The 26,563-nt window shown below is 43.6% G+C and overlaps 2 pseudogenes; both read right to left on the bottom strand.

The window, feature by feature from the left end:
- Positions 1-3,425: 3,425 nt before the first annotated feature.
- Positions 3,426-8,235, bottom strand: LOC117834531 (cysteine-rich receptor-like protein kinase 6; annotated as a pseudogene).
- A 14,375-nt stretch (positions 8,236-22,610) lies between these two features.
- The window catches only part of LOC117834530 (4-hydroxyphenylacetaldehyde oxime monooxygenase-like), a 42,819-nt pseudogene continuing 38,866 nt past the window's right edge, over positions 22,611-26,563 (bottom strand).

Raw genomic sequence — 26,563 nt, 5'->3', positions numbered from 1 at the left:
TTTTTTATAATTTTAAAACCAATCGGGCACACGTTTGTGGTCGTATTTTCTGAACAAGATATTCGAAATTTCTTTTCATTTCCCGGGTCAGGCCTAACACTGGACTCAATAACATGAATATCATTTTTCTACTCATTTTATTCTATTATTTGAATCACTTACAGTTCAAATTTTACTTATACCAAAAAATCCTAGAAATGCAATAAATTAATTAAATATAGCAAACAGATCAGAAATATACCAAATTTTAATATGGAATACCATGTTGACAGTAGAAAAAATTTCAACGCCAGAAGAGAAAAAAATAAAATTATTTGCCGAGTGCCACAGATTTACACTCGGCAAAATGAAGTTCTTTGCCGAGTGTTTTTTTCCTCTTTTGTCGAGTGTTTATGCGCATTTTTGCTGAGTGTAAATGTTTGGCCGAGTGTTTTTTAATCTGTTTACTGTATGTCGCATTGTTTGCCGAGTATTTTTTGTTAGCACTCGGCAAATAGATTCTTTGCTGAGTGCCCGATAGAATACACTCGGCAAACCTACAATTTCCGGTAGTGCTAGTAGTGAAAGCTCAGGAAAGCATTTTTTGTAGCTGTCAAAACTCAAAAGTTGTAGCTGTGTCGATTTTGTGAAAAAAAATGCAGGTGTGTCCAACTTAATTTCAGTATTGGATGTGTAGACCACTGAACACCCATCAATGAAGTATACAAAGTCTTAAGCAAGCTGTTCATCCTACGGAAATACTATAATTTGTCATTGTGTGAAGAGAACAGGCCCTTTCTTCACACCACCAGAGCATATGATGTTTTGGTAACTACTCCTTTGAACGCAGTAGCCAGTACTAAACTTGTTGATAGTGGTCGAGCACCATTTTTGTAAAAGGAGAAATATATATTGATATGATATTACCAATAAAATGGAATAGTTCTTATGGAGTCCTTCGATCACAACCTGCAAGGTGCTTGCATATTGTGGTTTCGAAGTTGTTGATCTGTAAACGATATTATGGCGTGAAGCCACGCACCTCGATCACCTAGCTTATAGCGAGATAGCCCTATCTAACTTTGCTGGTTGTGTTGGTCATTTCAGCATCCGCCAACATCTCACTCATTTGCCATGCATAATTGCAACTCAAGATACACACGAACAGTAGTGTAACTCTTCTCTTCAGGCTCCTCTGGACTCCATCTGTGAGCTAGCTACTCTCTGAATGTACATATATATACTTCATTTCCTTCTTCCCAAGTACAGCATGGGTCATACATGCATACACCAACTCGAAAATCATGAGTAGCATGCTACTGCCTTACACACCATCAGGAAGGCGTGTATTTGGTACTTTTCAAGATAATGTTGTGAACAAAAAAAATTAAATTGCTTTGATTGGGTTTCATCTCTCTAGCCCTTTTCTCTTCCATTGAGAAGATTCATGATAACTACATGTCTCAGTATTGTGCAGATTACTGGAGGCATTGTTGGCAAGCGCAGTGGTAATGAGCTCAAGACCAATCTGCTCATATAAAAGTTTATGCTTGTTGTCTAGTTATTTGTATTCAAAGTTCCAGTCAGATTTATTACCGAAACTTTTCATGTTATATTCTATCTGATGCCGGTGGTTGCTATAGCTCCATTGTGATACGTGAAACAGAGGTATCGTGCTATGAGTTTCCCCTTTTCAGGCCGAACGCCCCACTACCAGGCTATGAGCATCCCAGAGTTGTCAAGTTTCAGTGGTATCTTTTTGGTAAAAATGCAGCCGTGTTTAAACAAATTTCAATAACGGATTTAAATCACAGAATATTGATCAATCAAGCGTGCAAAATTTGAGCAAGCTGCAACTTCTATCATCCCTACAGAAATACCGCAGCACATCATTAGCTGGAGCGAATAGGGCCTTTCTTCACACTGCCAGAGCATTGACCACTCCCAAGGTCAAGTAACAGCACTCGAACATGTTAGACACAAAACACATAAATATTTTTGCAGCGAGATATGCAGCAAATTTCCTGTGAAGACAATGAAGATGCATGATAGGAAAGTTAGGTCATCAACATCTATGTGTTTTTTGAAGAAAAAAGCCAGCGCAATTAATCATTCATTTGGTTGACGCAGCTGTCACAAGTTAATAAAACCATAGTTACTACAATACACATCTTATTTTCTTCCATGGTCACGTTTTCATTTGAATTGCACCAGCATCGGCTGCTGTACACTTTCATGATTCATTCATGTTCCATTAATGCCCAACCAATGAAGAACTCATCAACAAACCCTCTTAATTAGCTGCTTTTCTATGTTAGAGGAGTTGTTTATAAATCACCAGGACTGGCATGTACAAGAAACCTCCTACAGATAAGATATAAACAGGGGTGTCAATCCTATCAATTCATACTATTAAGTCCTGATAATCTGTCATACTCAAATATACTGAAAATGGTTTTGATCAATAATGCAATCTTGGGCCTCATTTGCACCATCTTCAATTCTATTGTAAAATTGGCAAGTGGATCAGATCGGAACTTTTCATCTTTAGTACAGAAGCAACCAATTCAGCACAGCTGCAGACAAAATATATGGCTACATTCCTCACAGGCAAATTTTGTACTGATATGCACAAATGATCTCTGTTGCAACACCAACTTGTGCAAAGGAGTTACTGCAATGTGCATCAATAAGGCTCATTCAGCTTCCACCAACATCTCCAATTCTTTTAAGTCTAACGGATTTCATGGTAGAAAAAACAAAAGGCCAAGCAGGTATATGTACGTGCATATACAAATTGGACCTCCTTTATATTGGCAGATGCTTCATAATCCACTCAAGATTATTCAGAGATGAGCATAGAGTTAAAAAAAACACTCTTAAGATAAGAACGCCTTGAGTTTTAGTTTGGGAACGTTCTTTTATATACAATGGCTGTTCCTTTTACTACGTGTTTGGTGTGTCAAAATCATGAAATGTGTGTGTGACCATTGTACAGAAGGGGAAAAACATCTCATACCAAAGGAATTACTCCCGCAACTATGTTAGTTTGTCCAATATTTACTCCTAATGAGATTCGTTCTTTTTGCTTCTCCATGCGTAAGTGGAGATTCAAATTAAAGGTTTGCAGGGTGATAGCAAGCATCATAACATATGATAAAAAATATGTTATGGTTTTTCATGACTGCTTTGATAGGATAGTACATATAATAAAAATTTTAAAATATATTTTTTAACATAAGTTATGATGTCCGCTATCATCCTAATAAATTTAACTTAAAACTCCACTTGTGCATGACGAAACAAGAATATCGAATCTTATCAAGGGGTGAAATGGAACAATTTGACATAGTTGCGTGAGTAAATTTGACATTGAAATATTACAATGTGATTCACATGTTCCCAACACAAATAGAAAACTACCTGCCTTCTAGGGTGGACATTGTCACATCATAAACGCCAGATGGTTCTGCACCAGTGGATGCCTCTCAATTTCCCAATCTAATGTGGAAATGTGCTGGGTGCTTTGGCTCAGGCAAGGTTATAACCTTGCTAGTTAGCATTGCAACCACATGTGACATGGTGGGTCGATCCGCTGCATTCTCTTGCGCACACAACAATCCAATGTTAATACACCTCATCATCATTGTGGTATGACATATTCGGTAGACTACTAGAAAAATGACCTCTCGTCCCGAAGCTTAGTACCGATCACTTTTTAGCTCGGTACTAATGCTAGGTCCAAATTTGGGATCCCTCGGACCCCTTTACTACCGGGTGGGGGCTCCACCCGGTACTAAAGGGTACCGGGTGGGAACTCCCTCGAGACGCACACTATCTGACTTTATAATTTCCTCCACCGCTCCCTAGCTGCACCTCCCTCCTTATCCATCCGCCCCCTCTCTCCCTCAGCAGCTCACCCAGCCCCCTCTCTCCCTCCGCTCCATCGGCCTCCTCCCTTCCTCCCCAGCCTCCCCTCTCCTCCCCCATCCGCTCACCCCTCACCTCGTGCTTGAGGCAAGGAGCTGCGGCGGCCATCGAGGCGTGGCGGTGATGGCGGGAGCAGCTTCGGGCAACGTCAGGCGGTGGCCATCGGGGTGCGGCAGCGACGGCGGGAGTGGCGGCGGCGACGGTGGGGCAGAGGGGGTGCGGAGGGTGGTGGGGTCGGGCGGAGGGAGATGGCGGCGGCGGGGTCAGGTAGCAGGAGGGGGCGGCGGGGTGGCAGGGCTGCGTGGGCGGGCGTCGGGAGGGGGCGGCGGGCTGGTGGCGGGAGGGGGCGGTGGGCCGACGGTGAGAAGGGGTGGCCGGGCCGGCAGGTGATTTCGATTTTTTTTTAATTTTTTAATACCCTTTAGTACTGATTATTTCAACCGGTACTAAAGGGTCCTTCCTCTAGTACTGAATTGCCAGTACCGGTTGGACAACCGGTACTAGATGGGGGTTACCGACCGATAGTAGAGGTGATTTCTCTAGTAGTGTTAACTAATGATGCATGCACCAGCTGAACCCATAGTCCGTCTTTCCACAACTGCCATGCCTGCAAAGAGTATGATTCAAAATACATAAGGTTTCCTAGATGATTAAAAAAAAAGTTTACAAGTACTTTTGTGTTATCCTAAAAGGTTAAAACCATAAATTATGGAGTACTGTTAGAGGTGTAGTGGTTGTTCAAAACTGGCGACTGACGTGATTCGAATTTGTACTTTCTATTTTCCATAGAGTTTACCCCCTCCATCCCAGCTATGTTTAGACCCTTTTCAAAGATAAACTTTTCAATTTTGACTACGAATAGCGAAATAATGATAGAGACTAATAACATAAAAAAGTTAATAGTAGAGATTTATCATGAAACAAACTATTATATATAATATGTAATCTTTTTTATTTGACAAATTATTTTTAGAGATATTGTTGGTCAAACATAAAATAGTATGACTCTAGGAAAAATCTAAACTTAGCTATATTCTGGGACGGAGGAAGTAGGAGAGAGACACAGCTTGTGTCTAATTAAAAGACTTACATGCCCAAGAAGGTTGACGTAGTCTCGATATCCCTGAAAGCTAGATGTTCTTCTTCCACTTTAATTTTTCAAGAAGTAGCAAACCAAAGCTGAACACATCAGATTTGATTGAGAATAGGCCCTCCGAAGCATACTCAGGAGCCATATAGCCACTGAAAAGATACAAATAACATGTTAATTTGCATGTATTTGGTATATTATATCTGTAACGTGGTGGAATTTTTATAAAATCCTTACTATGTCCGGACGATCCTTTGTGTGTTTCCTTCAGTATCATTATTAGTGCTACATATTTTTGCGAGCCCAAAATCTGATATTTTAGGGTTCATTTGATAATCCAAAAGAATGTTGCTTGCTTTGAGATCTATATGGATTACACGTAACCGAGAATGCTTATGCAAATACATAAGTCCTTGTGCTATTCCATCAATTATCACCAGCCGTTTATTCCAGTCTACTCTAGAGCTCTTCTTCTTTCATCTGCATATCAGATAGACATAAATACAGTAAAGAAAGCACCTTGAGAGCCAATATTCCGTACCATGTTATTCCAAGAAGAAGTACAAAAGATATAGAAGTCCAGGCTTTTATTTGGCAAATATTCGTAGATCAATATCTTCTCTTCTCCATGAGAGCAACAACCAAAGAGCTTCACCAGATTAGTGTGCTGGAGTTTGACTACGAGTTGTACTTCATTTTTGAACTCTGTGAAACCTTGCCCTGAGTGCCAAGCAAGTCTCTTAGCTGCTATCTCCAACCCATCAGGAAATTGACACTAGAAGTTTAATTTTACCATGAGCAAAAGCGTAGCTCCTTGGATGCTATTTAATACTATATTTAAATATGATTTACCACATTATGTGCTCTCATTCCGTAGTTTTTTACTACCACTCTTCCTTGTGTACTGGACCGAAGCCTCCTTGGCCAAGTTTATTTTCTTCTGAGAAGTTGCTTGTGGCCTCTACTACTTGTGAGAAGTTATACATTGTGAATTCTGAACTCCTTCCTTCTAGTCCACAATTTACTTCTTCATCTTCCTTCACATTCATCTTAGCCTTATCATGTAGACCTTTTAACAATCATTTCAGTAAAAACAAACGGAAATAGCACCGGAACTAAATAGAAAAATAATGGAAATTACATACATTGCTGACCTTTTCTGTAAAACCTTTTGCTCCCGTATATAATAATACATGTTAAAATAATTACAAGTAGCGGGACAAAGATGAAAAGAATCCTCAAGCGCCCTGTAAAGATATTAAGAAAATGATCACCTTATTGGAACTTTTGACGCATACGAGCAATTGAATTACACAAAACATTGGATGTTCCAATTGGAATGAGGACTGCAATTGAGCTATGTAATGGGTTGCATCACATACAAGGTTGTTTGAAAATGCGGCTGTGGTAATATCCATATTAATGAATTTGAAATTTTACGTCAAAAACTATAATACCGAGTTCGGAGTTGTTTTGGGTCTACGGTCCATCCTTAATTTTGAATGTTTTTGCTACCTCAAATATCAAATTGAACTGTTGAGACCTAAAAGCTAAAATGTGGATCAAAAGGCTCATCATGGAAATCTGAATTATATTATTACGAATTGGAGATCTTTTTTGAAGTTTCCATGTTAATCCTCACAAGACATGATAAAAAAAATTAAAATCCTAGAAGTTTTGATAAAAATCTGAAAAATCTGGCTGTCAATCCGGTGGAATATAATCATCATTAATAATAGTAGCCATAGGCTCTATCATACATTTTTCTAAAAACTTATCTACCTTGGTCATTACCAAAAAAAGTTAAAGTAACCCTTTTGGTATATAGTTAAATTACCCTCATCTTCCATTATAAAAATATCTTAAAATAACTCTATAATCTTAATCTAAATTACCAACATATGTCATTATAAAAAATTAAAAATGTAAACCCCTTAACTTTTCATCTAAATTACACACATATACCATTATTAAAAACAACAAAATCACCTACATCTACCATTATAAAAAATTATCTCAAAGTACACCAATACATGATTCTAAATTGCTTATTTCTATCAATTTTAATATAGAAAATACCATCTTGAGGTATACAACCATAATGTGTGTCACTATGTATAGAGTATAAGCAAAAGCAATGAACTAAAGGCTCAATGAATAAACACATATAAAACACGCACAAATAACATTACACAGGGTTACGAGACCGTGTATCTTAAGATTATTAGACCGTGTAGGTGCACGGGTTAATAGACTGGTAAACGGAACGGGTGTTTGTGTTGCTTACTGTTGTGTTTGCGGCGCAACACCATCGTCCGGCGGCAGGATGCGTAGCATGGGCTCGCCGACGCAAAACTGAGCGGTGTCGTACTATACCTCAAGTTACATCGCACAAACAGCACACGCCCTCCCTGTTAACCGGCGAAGTTCTTCGTTGCCGTATCGGCGATAGTTTGGAGGTACTCCCAGTCCCAGCAGGTGCTCGGCGTCAGGTCCGGCGTGCACTGAGCCAGCGAGTACAGCGGTGGGAATGCGCCGCGCCGCCGACGTCCATGCGTCCCGTGGCGTACCTCCTCGTCGAGTTGAACGCCGTGCGCCGGGCCGTGTCCTGCATCAGCGTCCTGACCGCGTGTTTGTCACGGCGGCGACGCTGCTGGCTTCGCCGGGATCCCAGCCGGGCAGAACCGACACGGCGGCGTCCTGCGCGGTCATCACGGGGCACGCGCGGCCGCCGGTAGTCGGCGTGCTCACGTGGCTGTTATAATCTTGGCCGGCAAATCGGAGGAGGCACGAGTCGTAGAAGACGATCACCTGCTTGTTGCGCCCGCACTGCCGCAGAGCTTCCGGTTCCGGGAACGCCGCGGCGAGGCAGGCCAGGCAGGTGGAGGCGTTGGCGTGTCACCCCGGCAGAGCGCGAAGCCGTGGACGGTGTCCGGTGCGGTGCCGACGGAGCTCATGGCGAACCGCAGCGGTGAGGAGGAGGCGTTGGTGGGGAGCGTGGAGGATAGGAGCTGAATGTTTGCTTGGTACCTGCTGTTGGCGGAGTAGTTGCCGGTGTTGTCGCAGATCGACCAGGGCTCGGTGGTGGTGGTGGCCATTGCCGAGAGACCGAGAAGTAGAAGGACGATGGCGAGCATGGCTGCGGAGGAATGTTTCCCGAGCAAATGTGTTATTACCAGATAAACAAGCCGGAGCTATATCTTTTGCTGTTCTTTGCAGTTTACATGTCAAGTCAATCCTAGCAGTAAAATGGATTGACTCATCATCAGTGCCCACACGTTTTTGCGGCTGGTGTTCTTTTCCCTGGATGATTCGGCCGGTCACATCCAGATGTCCAGGTACTCGATCAATCTTTCGTGTTTTTCTCTTTTTGTATGCTTCTCAACGTTTTGTAGCACTTTAGCATGCATGTTAGCATTGAACATTGTAGGCATTTCTTTTTTTCAACACGTTCCCTGATTTACTTGACACGAAAATGGGAAAGTGACACCACAAATTTTTCTCCTTTATTTTCAACACGCTATTTTAGTCGACTGAAATGTTGGAAAGTGACAATGTATGATTTTTCTTATTTCTAGCATGCTTCCTGGATTTATTTTGACCGGACAGGCAAACAATGGCCGGTTTCACGCGTTATCAATGCCGGGTTGCCGGCAGGCACAACATGATCGACAATCAGTTGTCACCCCCACATGTTTTGATCAGTAGAAAATATTCCGTTCACCCGCCACATTCTTATTGAAATTAAACAAATAAGAGGAAGAATGGTTAATGAATGGCATATTTAAAGGTTGAATGTGATATCTCCCACAACAGGTAGCTAAGTCTATAACACCATAATATATTTTATGAATTCAACATGCACCAAGATCCATGAGCTAAAATTAAAGAACTAACCTGCTAATTTTGAAATGAATCAGTAAGATCCTCTGTTGGTAAAACAAATAAGCACACAGCACAAAATGTTTGAGGCTTTGGGGGCAGTTGCCTTGTTGGGCTGTTGTCTATCTATTGGGCTACTCCAATTAATCTATCGTACCGCGTCCAGGTGCATCAGCAATTCAGCGTTGCTTTCTGTTCATCGTCTTCTTCGCTCGGTCCCGCTCAGCCGCTTGATGCCGACAGCCCACCATACTGTAGGGGGAGATCTGCCTCGGTGCACACTGCACACCGACAGTATAAGGAGATTGAGATTGTTTGCACCAGGCTTCATATCTACATGCTGAGAAACGGCTTCTGTTCTATGGCTCTGTTGTCCAAATTTAGCATACTTCCCAAGACCATTTTGGCTTCCTCCAACATCTAACCCTGGTCTGTTTTCTCTGTCAATATCAAGCTGCAGCTGTCCGTAAACCGAAATAGGTTTACACACTATATTAAACGTAAAACTCTGGCTCTATATTATCAGCGAGTACCATTCTACATCTAAACAAAACTAAATCCTCAAAAGAATCACTCCAAAAACTTGCTTAATTGCTATGTGAAACAAAGATGTTGCTCCTTTGTTTTCCACCAGTTGCACAATTGGAGTCTGTCTATGCTACCTGGTCATTTCAGTAACTGATAAGACTCGTACGTATTTATATTGCCTGCCCTGGTGTGCAAGCACATCATGGGTTTTGTATGTATTAGTAGCAAATCAAAATCATGACGAGCATGCTTATTTTATTCTTGTACGATATGACCCACCTTTTTTTATTTTGCTTTATTAAGATAACTGCAAGATTGTCAGACAAGCCAAGGAGCAAATTTTATAAGTTTCCAGCAAATGAAACAGTGCTTATTCTTTCCTTTTATTAGTAGTGGAGCAGAACAAAGTACAAGAAAAGAATTAGCTCCATCGATTACACAATACACAGTGTGACAATGCTTAATCCATTTCCCCTCACATTTCCTCAAGATCCCACCCTTTCACACGCTTAGTCCTAAAGTTACAGCATGATAATTTTTCACCGATCCAATGTATTTGCCATGCTAGATGGTACTTTGGTCGCCAAATTGCATGGCGAGATTGGGAAAAGCTGTTGAGGCTGATCAAATGACCATCGTTCTTCAGTTCCCACCTCCATCTTAAGAAACTCTGTTGCCTATCACGTATCTACAAAAACATTTGTTGTTTTCCATGCCATTTTTCTGAAAAATCTGTTGCTGAAGACATAGCTTCCAGTGCTATTTATATTATGACACGCGGATATCTGTCCGGTTCCTTTTTTATCGCGCGATATCTGTCCGGCCAGTGGATTACCAAAATCAAGTCATCACATTGTTATTCGCTGCAGTTTGCACTTCCGCAGTTCAGACAGTTTTTCAGTCTGCATTGTTGGGAGAATAAACCACAGCCCATGCAGCCCCCATCGAAATGACTGGTCATGTCGCCGTGATGAAGCATGAGTGGCACACTGCTACATTTGCAAGGTACGACATGCCTCTGTTATGAACTCAAATGTTTTGCAACTTTGTACACTTCCCCCAAATGTTCCATATATTTACCTGTGATTTCACATAACCACAATGTAATCACCCCTGTTGGCCTGAAAAAAATGATCTAGCTACTGCACAGTTCTAAGCCATCCATTTTGTGAAAGCGCACGAGTATCATGTGAATGACTTTCACCTTCTCAGTTCACAGCTGCTGCAAACTTCTTTCACATTTCACAAGGTCTTACTCCTTAAACAGCAAGAAAGGTTCCTATCAGATAACTATATTAGATTTACATAATAAAGCATGAGGAACGAGAAACTCTCTGCCGATCATTGCAGCCATTTTGCATGAGAAATTTGATCACCCAATGCAAGCTCAGAAATTTGATCAAAGAAATTTCTCTGTTGTTTTTCTCTTTTTGTATGTTTCTCAACGTTTTGTAGCACGCTAGCATCATGCATGTTCGCATTCAACATTGCAGGCTTTTCTTTTTGACACAAAAATGGGAAGTGACACCATAAATTTTTCTCTTTTTATTTTCAATATGCTATTTTAGTCGACTGAAATGTTGGAAAGTGACAATTTAAGATTTTTGTTATTTTTAGCATATGCTTCAGGGATGTATTTTGACCTGACATGCAAACAATGGCCGGTTTTGCACAGTATCAAGGCCGGTTTTATATACACACAATAATCACATTGTGCTGCTCTCTCATGCATATATGGGATTTTTTTCATAACAAACTTATACTCCCTCCGATCCGTCAATACATGAATCAAACTAAATCTTTGAACATCATAGACTGAAAGTCATGTTGACTGGGAATGAAAGGTTATCGTTGTGATCAGGAAGGCATCCATATGTTGTGTCCTCACAAAACTTTTATCCAATCATACATTTTCCTATAAGAGAAAAAGGTTCATTTCACTACGGATACAGTAGCTTTGCGGAGTGCCCCTGGCACTCCGCAAAGCTCCAAAAACACTCGGCAAACTTAGCAAACGTCACTCGGCATCAATTTTAACAGCCAACAGCTTTTTGCTGAGTGTTTTTTGTCGGGCACTCAGCAAAGTCGGCCGAGTGCTAAATTGACTCTCGGCAAAAAAATGTTACGGGACGGCGAGCAGACGGTGACGGTGGCTTTGCCAAGTGTCATTGCAAAAATACTAGGCAAAGTTCAAAACATTGCCGAGTGTTTTCACGCCGACACTCGGCAAACCTTCACGTCCGGGGCCAGAATTTGGCCTCTTTGCCGAGTGTCACAGTGACACTCGGCAAAGAGGCCAGTAACACTTGGCAAAGAGGCCAAAAATTGCCCAGAATGCACAGAAATTGGTCTCTTTGCCGAGTGTAAATTCCATGTTCTTATTGTTCGGTCACGTACCCCACTCAAACAAACATCACTGGCATCACACAAAATTCACAATAAGCATCACAGGCAGTTCAAATAGATATCGACAACACATAAATGCAAATAACCACAACCACAAATAGTCACAAGCATCACAAGTAGTCACAAGTAATCCACAAAATGCAAGTAAAGTCATTGAGGAGGCTCTGGGAACCACTACGACAAATCTGGGTCATGAGGTACATTCGATGCCGCCGATTGATTCTGCACAAAGGAGAAGAATAACATTGTAAGAATTTATGTCAGCTTAAGGATTTAACTAGTAGGAATGGCGTGTGACCGCCTTGGTAGATCGGCCTTTAACTATGGGGTGATGGGTAGATTTGATGGCAGGGGCCATTCATGCAAACATAGAGGTGGGTTCTGCAATTTTTAATGTGCTGTTCTAAAGTAGTTAGTACTAAACGACATGGAAATTTCTGGTCTATCCAACGTGTGTTTTTGTATTTGTATATATATATATATATATGTATATATGCTTTTCCTTGCTGAAGAAACATACATAATAATGATAGCGCAGAGGTACTCATGAAATTGTTAATGGAGAATAAATCTAGCTTCTTAAGAAAAAAGTATATCACTAGACATTATGGAGAAAACCCCATTGGGACAACATATGTGCTAGATAAGTGGCAGAAGCTTGTGGTTGTTCAGGTTTGTTCGAGTTCATATATATTATATCTTATTGTCATTCTTCACTAGTTAGGCAATTATAAAACAAACTAGTATAGGTGTACATAAAAAAGTATAGATTGATTCTGCATTATAAGGTTGTCAAGTGACTCACAGGAGTAGTTGTAGGAGGTTGACAAGGTGGGAATAGCATCGGTGGTGCAGGTTGACCCATCCTCTCAGAAAGACCCGCATATACTGAAACATCTGCTCCATCCTCTGCCGATGTTCTTCCTCATGCCTTCGCTGAGCTGCCTCCATCCTCTGCTGCTCGGCCTCCAGCCTCTACTGAAACATCTGCTCCATCCTCTGCCACTCTTCCACCTACCTCTGCCGATTAGCCTCCATCCTCGTCGCCATCTCCTCCCGTTGCCTCCTCTCTTCTTCAAGATGGGCCTACAATATTTCATCCCAATGTTACAATGCACAGCAAAAGTATGTAAAAATCAATGAACGATGAATAAAACAGAAATGACCTGGAGTGTCTCCATCTGGAACCGTGCAGTGTCCGGCTGTGGGTGTATCGCCGGGCTCGAGCTCGTGCTACTTGCTCAAATCTGGGAGCCAGTGGGAGTAGTGGTCGTGTCAAGTGTGCTGTCGCCAAATCCACTACCGGCCATGCTTCTTGTCTCCTCCCACCCTCATGACGACTTCGCCATCAAGGTTCTGGGTGCTCGGATCTTACTCTAGCCCATGGAGCTCCCTGGCCATTGATGTGTATTCATTGAGGCAGCTGTGGACGGTCGCGTTGCTATATGCCGAGGGTGGGTCCTCTGGGTTGTAGGAGACATCGGATGTCGCCTTGCCCCTATGGGCCAAAGCAAATGCCATGAAGGAGGAGCAAGGCTGGCCACCATGTGACGATGACTACAAAAAAAATAGCAATATGATTAGAAATTATGCAGAATTGAGCGTTAGAATTTGGAAATGAATTCTTGTACCCATCTAGCCATGTATTTGTCGAGGTTGAGGTTGGCTTGATGGTGTGGTGCACCTAGCATCAGCAAACACTGCTCCCAATAAGCGTTGTGCGTCTCCTCCCACTCGGGGTCGCACCATTTGTCCACCATGTGTACCCAGCATCGGAGATGCTAGGCGCACCACCACTGAGGCACCTACGTCAGTATATGACATATAAGAAGATCAAATTAAGCGTACTTAATCTCAGAAAAAATAAGTATTAATGTTCTATATTTACCTTTAGGTGTTCTTCCCGGGTCAGCTTCATATTTCTTGCATCAATTTTATTGATCTTCATGTTTCTGTAGGTAGCATAGTATGTCACGATGGCCTGGATGCATGCCTCATAATGCCATGTCCTTCATGAGTTTATAACAGGCTTTGTGAGCCACCCTGGCCTCGTATCCCTCCTGGTATCTAAAGATATCCTGCATATAGACGCAATGTATCCAGTCATTATTTCAAGAATATCCAATGAATGCGATGTATTCAACAATGTAGTGCGAGAAAGAATTACCCACATCTCAGCCTTCACCCGATCCGCCTTGCTGGTGAATACCCTGCCATCCTGATCAGGTAAATCGGGGATGGCGACGTAGTGGTCCCACGTGTAGGCCGGCTCCTCTATTCCGCCAAACTCAACCAGGCCAGGGAAGTGTAGCCTGCACAAAAGACCTAGGATGCCGTTGACATGGTGTTTGTGATCACCCCCACCAACCATCATCCAACCTCTGCCCAAGTGATTGAGATAAATTATTAGTTTCTATTGTGATTTTCAACATATCAAATGAAAAATTAGTGATAACATCTAAAGTTACTTACCTAGAGGAAGCGGAACCCCCTGCTACCTCCTCCAACTGGTCCTGCTCCACCAGTACCTGCTCCTCATCACCAAAGGCGTGCGTGGAAAGCACCTCCTCCTTGGACTCCGATGACGACGATGACAACGAAGCTACAGGCGACGGTGGCCTTGCTCAAGCCTTCCTTTGACCCCTGCCTCCACCGTTCCCTCGACCCCTGCCCCACCCTTCCCTCGACCCCTCCTTGACTCCTCAGTTGCATTGGACCTTGACGCTGCACCGGTCATTTTTTTGTAAAGCAATGTTATCTTCCTCATACCACCCACCATTGTTCAATCATCAGCAATTAAAAAGAGTAAACCAATTAGCACAGATAAACAAAACATACTTGGAAATAGATGCAAAATAAACAAAACATACTTAAAAATTAACATGGTATGACAAATAATAAATCAATTAGTACGGATCATACATCTATTAGAAATAATCACCATGATCGGGATTAGCTGGATCATAAGTCTTATCATCACTATCACACGTGTCGATATAATCATGCCCGTGCTCTGAAGGAGGAATGTCGTCATCACTGTCATTGCCTAAATGTAATGGTTGAAGTAATTCTAAGTCATTCACCTTCTGAACCTCGTCTCCAGCATCCTCGTCAGCAACCCTTTCATTGTCTACTTCCATTTCGATCGCTTCGGTTAAGTCTATCTCAAAACTCCCTTCAAGCCCATCTTCTTGAAAGAACTCTCTGTCATATGTGTTGGGGTCTATGTTGTAATCTTTATTGTTTGGGATAGGTAGTTTACCGTGTGGTGATACCTTGTACACAACATCCCAACCCTTAAGACGGTCGTCGGTTTGCACGGGTATGAAAGATAATAAACTTGTGTGGCCTATTGAGCCACAATATAGACATCGTCTCCTAGTAAGATGGATGATTGTCGAATTTTAACTAGCCCAAGATTAGGGGTCCGTCTCACTACTTCAGGATCAAACCAATGACATTTGAATATGATAGGATTAAGAGGTTTGCAACCATGAAACATGAGTTCGTATATTTCTTCAATTCTTTCGTAATACTCGACCCCATCAAAGTCTGGCGTAAAAACTCTGGTATTTGTGGTTCTTTGATTGGGCCGACTCTGCTCGTGCCTTGTTGTGTGAAAGTGATATCCATTCACGTCATAACCAGTAAATGACCTGATCCTATAGGCATAGCCATCGGCAACCTGTCTCAACTCGGCACTCATAGATGCATCGGTTTGGCCCTGCAAGTTCAAGCAGGGTAGTTTGTTATATTATTCGCACATACGAGCAACTTGTAATGTCAAACTAAGTACGACCTAAATTGGATAGTACCTTCTGTTTGAACCAAGAAATGAAATCGGACATTCCATTTCCCGCACCCTCTCTGAGAAGGGTCTCAGCTTCCTACGGGGTAGGTTCCCTTGATTCACGCCAGAATTGACGATGAAATTTCCTATACCAACGAGAAACAAGGGAGTTGGACGGCGAATAGTGACTACTCGAGAACAAGTTTGTTGAGAACTTACCGCGTGTATAGCTCCACTTCAGATAGGTTGGTCAACACATATAGCATGATAGTGTGCCACTCTTCATGTTTCAAGGTCTTGTGGGTCGCACCACTTGCACTTTCGAGTTGCCCTTGGAAAATGCTAAGGTTCGATTCACCTTCGCCAGCATTATAATGAGGGGGTGGATTATACACGCTAGGAATGTTGTAAGCATAGTATTCTATTGTGAAGTTTGACACCTGCTCCAGAATGTATGCTTCTGCGATGGATGCTTCAATTTTGCATTTATTTTTACATTTAGTTCGAAGAACCTTTTGACATCTCTCAATTGAATAGCACCAACAACCCTGCATAGCCTCCCCATTCATGTCTCATACGGGAGGTGCAAAATCAAATGCTGCATCGGATTGAAGAAGCCGGTAGAAAGATCTTCTCCAACTTACAAAGCAACATAGGCGTCATTCTTTCCATGTCTACAACCACGGTACGAGATAACTTCTTAGCACAAAGCTGGCAGAAGAAATTGCTCAACTCCGCCAGCACTAGCTAGACATGCTCAGGGACATAGCCTCAAACCATCATCGGAAGTAGCCGCTCAAGCCATATGTGGTAGTCATGACTCTTGAGCCCGTTGATTTGCATAGTAGCTAAGTTCACTCCCCTCTTCAAATTCTGTACATACCCATTTGGGAACATTAACATTTGGAACCATTCTAGTACTTCCCTCCTTTAGGCCCTGGTTAGGATGAAATCGGCCTTAGCTAGGCTTTCTCCATGACTTGCCGCTTCTAGGAGGCGCCATGTCTAGATTTAGTCTATTGCATAACCTCGCTTGATCCACTCTAGCCTTAATGTTATCCTTTGTCTTATCAGAAATGTCCATGATTGTACCAAAAATTGCCTCGACGACATTCTTTTCAATGTGCATTACATCGATGTTACGTGGAAGAAGAAGATCATCAAAATAGGGGAGGTTCCACAAGTACGACTTCTGAGTCCAGGCATGTTGCTCACCATATCCGAGAAAACCATCTCCTTGTTCATTGACCTCAAGAGCGTCTAATTGAGCGCGAACTGCGGCACCAATCATCATCTACAGTGCATGGTCTTTAACTACGACATCTTTCGTAATGTTCTTGATGTCTCATCTGAATGGATGGTCAAGAGGGAGGAATTGTCGATGTTTGTCAAACGAAGAAAACTTGCCACCCTTAATCAACCAAATGAACCTCATAGACGCCTTGCATACTAGGCATGGGAACTTCCTGTGAACACACTAACCGCAGAATATCCCATACGCCGGCAAGTCATGCAGGGATTACTGGTACCAAACATGCATTTTGAAGTTTATCTTTGTAGCTCGGTCGTATGTCCATACCCCTTCCTCCCGAGCATGGACCAAATCATCAATCGGAGGCTCCATGTACACACATATTATTCCCCAGATGTTCAAGAATTATCAACGACAAGAATATGTTCTATCGTTGAAAGAGGATACCGGGGAGAGGTTGAGGGGGATAACGAACATGGGCCAACAAGTGTACGGGGCAGCCACCATTCCATAAGGATTGAACCCATCTATTGCGCAACACGTACATTACAAGCCTCTAGAGCTTTCTCACAATGAATCACATCAAATCTCGTCCTTGCTTCACCATCTGATGGATGTACCAGCTTCTCAGGATTGTATCAACGTCCGTATTTGTGCCATGTCATCTGTTTCGCAGATTCCTCAGTCATATAAAGCCGTTGGATCCTCGGTATGAATGGAAGGTACCGTAGGATCTTCACGGGAATTGCGAGCCGCCTCTCTGACCGTCACCATAGTCTACCTCCAAGAACCTAGAGGATTTACACTTCACATAGTACCACATGTAATAAATTAATTAAATATAGCAAACAGATTGAGAAATATACCAAATTTTAACATGGAGTACCACATGTTGTATGTGGAGAGTAAAAAAAGCTTGGAGGGCAAGAGAGGAAAAAAATTTATTATTTTGCTGAGTGCTAATAAAAAGCACTTGACAAACTTAAGTCTTTGCCGAGTGCCGTGGAAAAACACTCAGCAAACCTTGTCTTTGACGAGTGTCACTAACGGACACTCAGCAAAGTGCTAACAGTCGGCATTCCCGCTAACGGCTGGTGCACAGCCGGCACACGTGGCTAATGTTTGCTGAGTGCCTAATGTTTACCCAGTGTTTCGTTCCTAGTTGCCGAGTGTTTTCTTTCCAGCACTCAGCAAAGAGGTTTTTTGCAGAGTGCCAGAGTTTTGCGGCGTGTTTCTCTGGCGGCACTCGGCAAACTGCATCTTTGCCGAGAGCCCGATGGATACTCGGCAAACCATCAGGCACTCGGCATATATACTGTTTCCGGTTGTGTTTTACTCCAATCGATTCAGTTCGTTAGTATAGACCCTTGAACAAACTTGTGACTAAATTTGATTCTTGTACGTAATGACCTTGAAGGCATCTGCATTCATCGTCTGTGGTCTCTCAAATTTTACGATTCCAAAGTAATTCAAAAGTTCCACTAAGTGTGCATCCTCACAAAAAATGCATATCTGTCCATGTTGTTGGTCGTTTATTTGTCTTATGTCAAGTTCTTCATATAGCCAAATTGAAGTAATTTTCTATATATATGTTCTTGCCTTCCACCACAAATGTGAATAAGAAAGACACAAGCAAATAAGTTTACCCTTGATGTTGTTATATACGGTCCCTTCAGGAATTAATCAGCCTCCTCCAACCTCTCACTACTCCCTGTTTTTCATTAATTAATTCCTCGTTCACTGGAAACTTGCGCATGTCTATAAATTCCTTCAAACTACCCTCCTTATATTATAAGCAGTGAATTAAGAGTGGCTCTTTATTTTTCGTGGAGTTAATTGCTCTATGTCCTGCCCATGCACATCATTGGTTTGGCATTCATGAGCTGCAAACTAAAAGCATAAGTTCATGACTAGCATTGCTGTTACTTCCTTCCTTAGTAACATGAAAGAATCACCGTGTAGCTGCGACAATGACATCGCCAGGTCGCCTCTGGAATGCTTCCACCGATCGACCCAGGTGTCATCAATGATTGTTGATGAACGGCTTCCGTTCGGCGGCTTTGGTATCAAAATCGACGGTACTGCCCTTGACCATTTCAGCTTCCTCCAACATCTCCGAAGAGACTCCTTCTCACTAGATGTAACTGCAAAGCCAGGAGTTGTCCATAAACTCGTATAGCCTTTACACAGTTGCATATCAAACTGCCTCCATTTTATTACCCTCCAGTACGCTACATGTAAATAAAAAATAAATCCTCGAATGAATAACTACGAAACATTGCTTTGAGGTATCTGTGAACGGAGATGTTTCTCCTCTGTTTGCGGCTAGTTCCTTTCGAGTCTATCAATGCTACCTCGTCATTCCCTTAACTGATAAAGACTCATATGCATATATACTGCCTGCCAACCACACCAGTGGCAGTGCATCATGGGTTTTGAATGCAATAGTGGCAAACTAAATCATGGCGAGCATGCTAATTTGATTCTTGTATGACATGACCTATAAGGCATCTGCATTCATCTGTTTCTCTCAAATTTTACAATTTGAAGCGATTCAAAAGATCTACTGAAGTGTGCTTCCTCAGAAAATGTGTGGATCTCCCATGAATGTTACTGTCCATTGAACAGGGTTACCCCCCGTATTTCCATACTGAGAGACCATTGGTTAACATTTGTTTGGTACTAAAAATTTCAACATTGCGATCCATATGGAAACTGAATAAGTTTGCTTTCCTTGGCTATTAAAGCAGTTATACCAGGGGCACTCTCCACGATGTCGTGGAGTTTGCACATACAGCTGCACAGGGAAAACAGAACACAGATGCAATGGTTGAAGCAAATGAGGTTGTTGGCCCTACTGCCCTGGACATCATGTGCCCACATTGAGGAATGGCTTCTGTTCAACGGTTCTGTTATCCAAAACGACCATTTTTCCCTTAGGCATTTCAGCTTCCTCCAACATCTCCTCACATGTCTCTTATTCTCTGTCAATGTAGATATATATTTTTCTGTAAACTAATGTTCTTTTGCACGGTTGCACCTAATACTGCCAATGTAACGGGCTACATGTAAACATAAAACAAATCTTGAAAGGAATCACATCAAGACATTGCTCTAAGTTCTCTATGAATATAGATGTTGCTCCTCTGTTTTCTGGTTGTTCCTTTCGAGCTATCAATGCTACCTGATCATTGTAGTTCGATAAAAGTCATGCATTTGTATTGTTCCTGCTGTCCTACACAAGTACATCATGGGCTTGGCATGCATTAGCAGCAAACAAAAAACATGACTACAATGCTCATTTGGTTATGTACACATGACTCGGAAAGTATTGGTCCTTATTATGCACTTCATTTTAGTGCCAAATTATTTTAATATATTAATGCATCATTTCATAATTCGATTTCTATATGAAATGGAATACTTAATGAATAGAAATTGTAGCTTAACCAATAACTAGTGCCTTGTTAGTACAGTAATGTTTACTAAAGTATGCATAATCTTCACATATATAGCATGGAGCCATACACGGAGATCTTGCTAGCCAGTGCCAAACATCTGTGCTTACACTCCAGACAAACTGATCTGTTCGGTGTGCAATTTGTTCCAGTTCGTAAATGTTTCGAATCAAATAGGACTACCCCAAGTTCCACTCCATGAAATGGTAAGAACATACGGTGCCGATTTTCTCTTTTTTTCTCATCTCTCCTTGATAGCTCCTTGCACTTCCTTCCTTTATGCTAGGTTCGACTCTCTACGGGAAGAAGGTTTTTGGACCTTCTGCTGCACTCATGTGTGTTCAAGGAGAAAAATCACTAAGATTTTCTCTGCGTGGGGAAGAGTGCGGGCAAAAAAAAATAAATAGACAAAGATTAGGGAAACACGCGCTTTAGTCATATTTAATAAAATACAAATACCGGTGCCTAATACACATATGTACACTCCATAGCGTGCCGTTGGGAAGATCCGACTTGGACGATGAGATCTTCTGGTTCACAGGACCTCGGAAAGCTCCCGGTTAATTACCTTGCGGAGTACCTCCGATTCCACTGCTGTTGTCGTCATCTTTGATTTTCGCTTCACGTTCTCCGTTCATATGTGGTGTTGGTGTAGAGGTGGGCGTTGGCGTCATCCATGGTCTCATCGGTGTCCATGAGCTAGTGTAGCGCAGCTGGAGCATCAGCTTCGCCCGTGCCGTCTGGCCTTGTGGGTCGCGAACGGCGGTGTAGTCGATGTTGTTGATAAGCATGCATGAGGAAGACGTGTAGTTGAACTGTCATGGACGCTCCGGCAGCATCGTCGAAGTAGAAGTTGTTGAAAAAGGAGGCCACACCGGCCCATAGGAAGGTGTCGCAGAGTTGGAACATCAGCTTCCCCCTCCCGCGTCGTCCGCCTCGTCGGTGCCGCACAACACGTAGTAGTCAATGTAGAGGTAGTAGATGCACAATCGGTGTAGGTGTGTAGCTGGACCGGTCAGCGACATCTCGGCAGCTTGGTCGTCGAGGTTGAGGTGGCCGTCGAGGGATGGCCTTCAAGTAGGGCAGCAGCTAGAGCACCTTACTTGTAGAAATCCTCACGTTGCAATCTTGATTACTTGCTAGCTTGTAAAGGTGACGCATCTGTACGTGTAGATGCATGTCTCCATAAGTTTACTTTCTTCTGGTGGTGTACGGCCTATGCACGTAGGCACGTGTGAATGTGCCTGCAGCCGTGTCCAGGTGCATGGGCGGTTGACACCGAAACTTGCTCGACGATCCCACGATCACGTGTCGTCCCGCAGGGGTAGCGTTGTGTTGGTGTACGTCCCGGTGCCTTACTCCGTCACTCCTGACAGCCCGGCATCATCTTCGTCTTCTCCATGGCGCCACTGGTAGCAGTGGCATCGTCTTGGCGCCGCTCCCCGTCCCGGCAGCCTCGCAGTGTCTTCATCATCGGCAGCGCCGTATCGTCATCTCGGCGCATCCCGGCAGCCTCTTGCGACATCATCTCCGTTGATGGCATCATTTTGTCGTCCTCGGCACATCTCGGCAGCCTTGCGGCGTGGTCGCCATCGTCCGCGGTGCCGTCTTGTCGTCACTGGGGAGCCTCGCGGCGTCGTCATCGTCTTCTCAAGCAACCCTGCGGGGACGGCGGCGTCACCACTCTTGGGGGCAGCATTGTCCCTGTGTGGCCCGGCCGACAGCCTCGCGGCGTTGTAGTCGTCCGCCGTCTTGTCGCCCCAGCATCGCCTCTGGTAGCTCCGCGGTGTTGACGCTGTCTTGGTGCTGTTCTTCCATGCTGGCAGACGTGGGGTGTCGGCGGCAGCACATCGTTCTCTTGAGGACGTCCGGCCGTCTCGCAATGACGTCTTGGGCGGCGTCATGGTCCGACTCCTCCATCAGCTTCTTGTGCCTCCAACGCTTAGCATCCCGGCGGCCAGGACGGACGGCTGCCACCGGCAGAGTGGCAATGATCGACGGCGAGTAGTCGATGATGGACGTGAGGAGTTCGCCGACTTGGCGGTGATGGACGACGGCCCTGTTGGAGTGTGTCGTTCTTGAGACGCATGCAGACGGATGGAGGAGGGGTCGTTGAAAGCTTCCCGGCCTGCGGACGAACGGGACGGCGTTGCTGTCCCACGGCTCCTCCTGGACGGCGCCGATCGCGTCCGGCACCACTCCTGGTGCTCCGATAGTCTTGCCCCGTCCACATCATCGGTTCGCGGGCGGCCATGGCGGTGGTGCCGCTCCACAGGTGGACGTGTACCGAGGTGATCACGAGCTTGGCTCAAGGCTTGTCCCCATCGTCCCCAGTGCAGCTCCACGTCCTTCGCTCGGAATCCGGATGCAGGGCACCACGGCGACATGCATGCTCCCTGCAAGATGCAAAATAGGAATAGGAGACGTGAATATGATCAACCCATCAACCTGCTGCAACGTCGGTCAATAGGGGGGCCATATGCATGGCTTCCTTCTCCCTTGGTCGATGTCTTCTTTGGCTTGGGTTAGGCTCCGGCGCGGTCTCCGGGCGATGTCAGCGGACAGCGAGCCGCCGATGACGAGATGGCGGCGTCAAGGTCCTCTGGGCTCCGCGTCTCTTGTTGTTGATGGGTGGCGGTCTGATATCCTGGTGGCACCGAGAGCCTGATGCATGGGCAACGGGGCTAGGGTACGTAGCTGCCCCGGGCATCCCATCGGGCGCCACCGCAGCTTTGTTTTGAAGCAACGATATCTGCGGCGCCGTTCCTTGTTTGCCGGCCAAGTTGGATAATATCTATCTGCAGTTTCAGACTTGATCATTATCTCTAACTCGGTGGCCAGGCAGTTTCTTGTGATGTGGACCTAATTAACTAGGTAGAGACGAATCGTACAGAGGTAGGAAGCAGAGACATGTATGACAATACTTATTGTACACATATAGGGACGCCGTGCGTAACGACGGCTGTCATGTGGACTAACTAAGATTAAAGGATCATACATGCATATGGCTGTACTGCCTCACCGTGCACATACCACGTGAACAGGCCCGTACCTAAGTTTAGGTACGTGGTCCTGGTGCAAACACGAACTGGGCTCCATATTTCGAAGATACAAATAAGAAAAATGTAGTTATACATTACCATAATCATTAATGCCTCGCAAGCTTGTGCTAAGTTGCAATTTCACTAAATGCTGATTGCATCTGCGCATCAGTCTCGTGCCGTAGTTGTGGATTGAAGGTGAGACGTCATAACTAGAGACTCTTTTTTCGTAAATGCCTGATTTTCGTAAATGCCTGATTTGATTGTCTGGGTTACGAGTTATTGACTTGACTGGCTTGACGTGGAAGATGCTGGATTGTAACATATATATTTGTGGGTTAATTGTTGCTTAGGGTGGCCCCTCAAAATTGGTGGCCCGGTGCAGTCACGCCACTTGCGCCACCTAATGTACAAGCCTGCACGTGAAGCTTAGGCCCTCTTTGGCACGGCTTATTTCAGCTTTGGCTTCATCTATTTCACGCAAATCGAGACACTGTAGCGTGAAGCCGTTTTGTAAGCCGGGACTAAAATGAACTAGAAGCCGGGTGAAGCCAGTTTTTTTGGCTTCACCGGCTTTGGCTTCACCGGTGAAGCCGTTTTGGGATGAGCCGTGCCAAAGGGGGCCTTAGTCCTTGCTAGCTTGTTTCCTTTCTCCCTTCTTACTTCTTTTCATTTCTTAGAGAGATGGCACATATTACATATATAGCTCATATGATCATATTTGAAAGATTTGTACAAAAAACCTTCCACAAAATCTCGTCAAACAGTGTGCATGCCGAGGAACAGCTTCTGATCGATGGCTCTGCTCTCGAAATTGGCCATAACTCCCTAGACCATTTCAGCTTCCTCCAACATCTCACCCTTGTCTATTTTCTCTGTCACTGTAAAGTTGCTGCTGTCCATAAAGTTTAATAGTTTTGCACAGTTAAACATAGAAAAACATTCATTTCATTCGCCAGTACGTACTGTGCCATGGCTAAATATAAACTTAATACCCAAATGAATCAGTCAAAAACCACGCTTTGAGTGCTCTATGGATAGAGAATTGCTCCTCTGTTTTGTGCTAGTTCCTTTTGAGACCATTTACGCTACTTGGTCATTGTAGTAATTGATAAGACTCATATGGGTATATATTTGATATTTCTTATTTCCTGCCCTCTGAGCAAATATATCATTGGTTTTGTATGCATTAGCAGCAAATCAACATTACGACAAGAAACTACTTTGATTAATACATTTGGGCTTGTTTGGATAGAAGTTGATTCTAATACAGAATGCCTTTGGGCTTGTTTGGATAGAAGTGGATTGAAGTGGAACGAAAGGCATCTGTATTCATCTATTGTCTCTCAATTTTTAGGATTTCAAAGCAATCCAAAACATCCACTGAAGTGTGCATCCTCAAAAAAAGAATGCATAGCTGCCCGTGTTGTTGGTCATTGATTCTTCTTACGTCAAGTCATTTTGTATAGTGAATTGAAGTAGTGTTATGTTACTGCCTTCCACCACGAATTGAAATAAAACCTGTGAGCACGAATAAGAAAGAAACAGCACACAAGCAAATAAATGTATGGCCCTGGACCCTGATACAGTTTGATGTTGTTCGGCCCCTTAAGCAATCAGCGTCCTCTAACCTCTCACCCAGTCTCTGGTTTTCTTTCTCATTCACTGGACACATGTCCATAAACTCTTTCTTCCAACCACCCTACAGTTGCAAACTCCTTATAAACAATGATTCATAGCTCTGTGTAGTGTCTGTCCTCCTGTCAATGCACATCATTGGTTTGACATTCACGAGCTGCAAACTAAAAGCATGAGTGCATGACTAGCATGCTGCTACTTCATTCCTTAGTAACATGAAAACCCACAGTTTCGGTACCACGGTGACAACGCCAGCTCGCCTCTAGATCGGCACGCCCCTGCCGTCAGTAAACGAAATCTTGGACAACGAGGAGAGTATGAACAAATAATTCTCATGTTGCAACACTAGTTATAGCAAGAAGGCGCAGTCTGCAGCGACTAGGGAGGATGAAGTTACAGACGTGCATGCTGCTGCCGGCACCGGTGATGGAATAGGACAGGGCCTGGGACGTCCTTCAACAAGAATTAGAAAGAGGGTGAGAGAAATGCCACTAATGATGTGCCTGTTGATAGCAGTTTTCCCCTTCACCGGATCATGGTGTAGGCTGCTCTAAAATACTAGCATGGTGCACAACAGTGATCTCTGTATTAATGACAGGAATGAAAGGATTGCTGAGAGCTGAAACAAGCACTTCAACGTACGTCATGGAGATGGGGGATTTTGCTGCAGGAGCGAGGGGAATACGGATGCTACCCTCTGTATGACTCAAGATTCAATCAACCAAGATGTCATGAATGCTTGTTGATGAACAGCTTCTATTCGGCTGCTCTGCTATCAAAATTGAATGTATCTCCCCTTGACCATTTCAGCTTCCTCCAACATCTCACCCTTCTGTTATCTCTGTCACTGTAAAGCCCGCAGTTGTCCATAGACTCGTATACCTTTTAAATAGTTGCACATAAAACTGCTTCCATTTTAACCGCTGCTATGCTACATGTAAATAAAAATTAAATCCTAAAAAAATAACTACAAAACATTGCTTTGAGTGCTCTGTGAACGGCGATTTTGCTCCTCTGTTTGCTGCTAGTTCCTTTGGAGTCTATCAATGCTACCTGCTCATTCCAGTAAGGCTTTAACTGATAAAGATTCATGCATATATACTGCAAGACCACCAGTGAGAGTACATCATGGATTTTGTATGCAATAGTACTACAACAACAACAACATAGCCTTTCTTGGACCAATTACTTAGTGATATGCCGGCGACAAGAACAACCTTCCCAATACGCTATCTGGGCATCCCCCTCACGACGAGGCGCCTGAGGAAAATTGACTTCCAACCTCTCATTGATAAACTGGCCGGTAAGCTATCAGCATGGACGGGTCGTCAGCTAACACAAGCCGGCAGAATAACCCTCACAAAATCGGTCCTCTCGGCACAACCGGTATATTTTCTTACAGCTATCAAACCGAGTAAAGAGGTGCTCCAGGATATAGACAAAATCCGGAAAAAATTCCTATGGGCAGGGGACCAGCAACTATCTGGAGGTAAATGCAAAGTTAACTGGACGAAAACCTGCCTCCTAAAACAACACGGGGGTCTGGGTATCCCAGACCTAGAGAAATTC

The sequence above is a fragment of the Setaria viridis genome, chromosome 8, assembly GCF_005286985.2.
Source record: "Setaria viridis chromosome 8, Setaria_viridis_v4.0, whole genome shotgun sequence".
NCBI lineage: Eukaryota > Viridiplantae > Streptophyta > Magnoliopsida > Poales > Poaceae > Setaria > Setaria viridis.
This window is presented reverse-complemented; position numbering and strand designations above follow the sequence as displayed.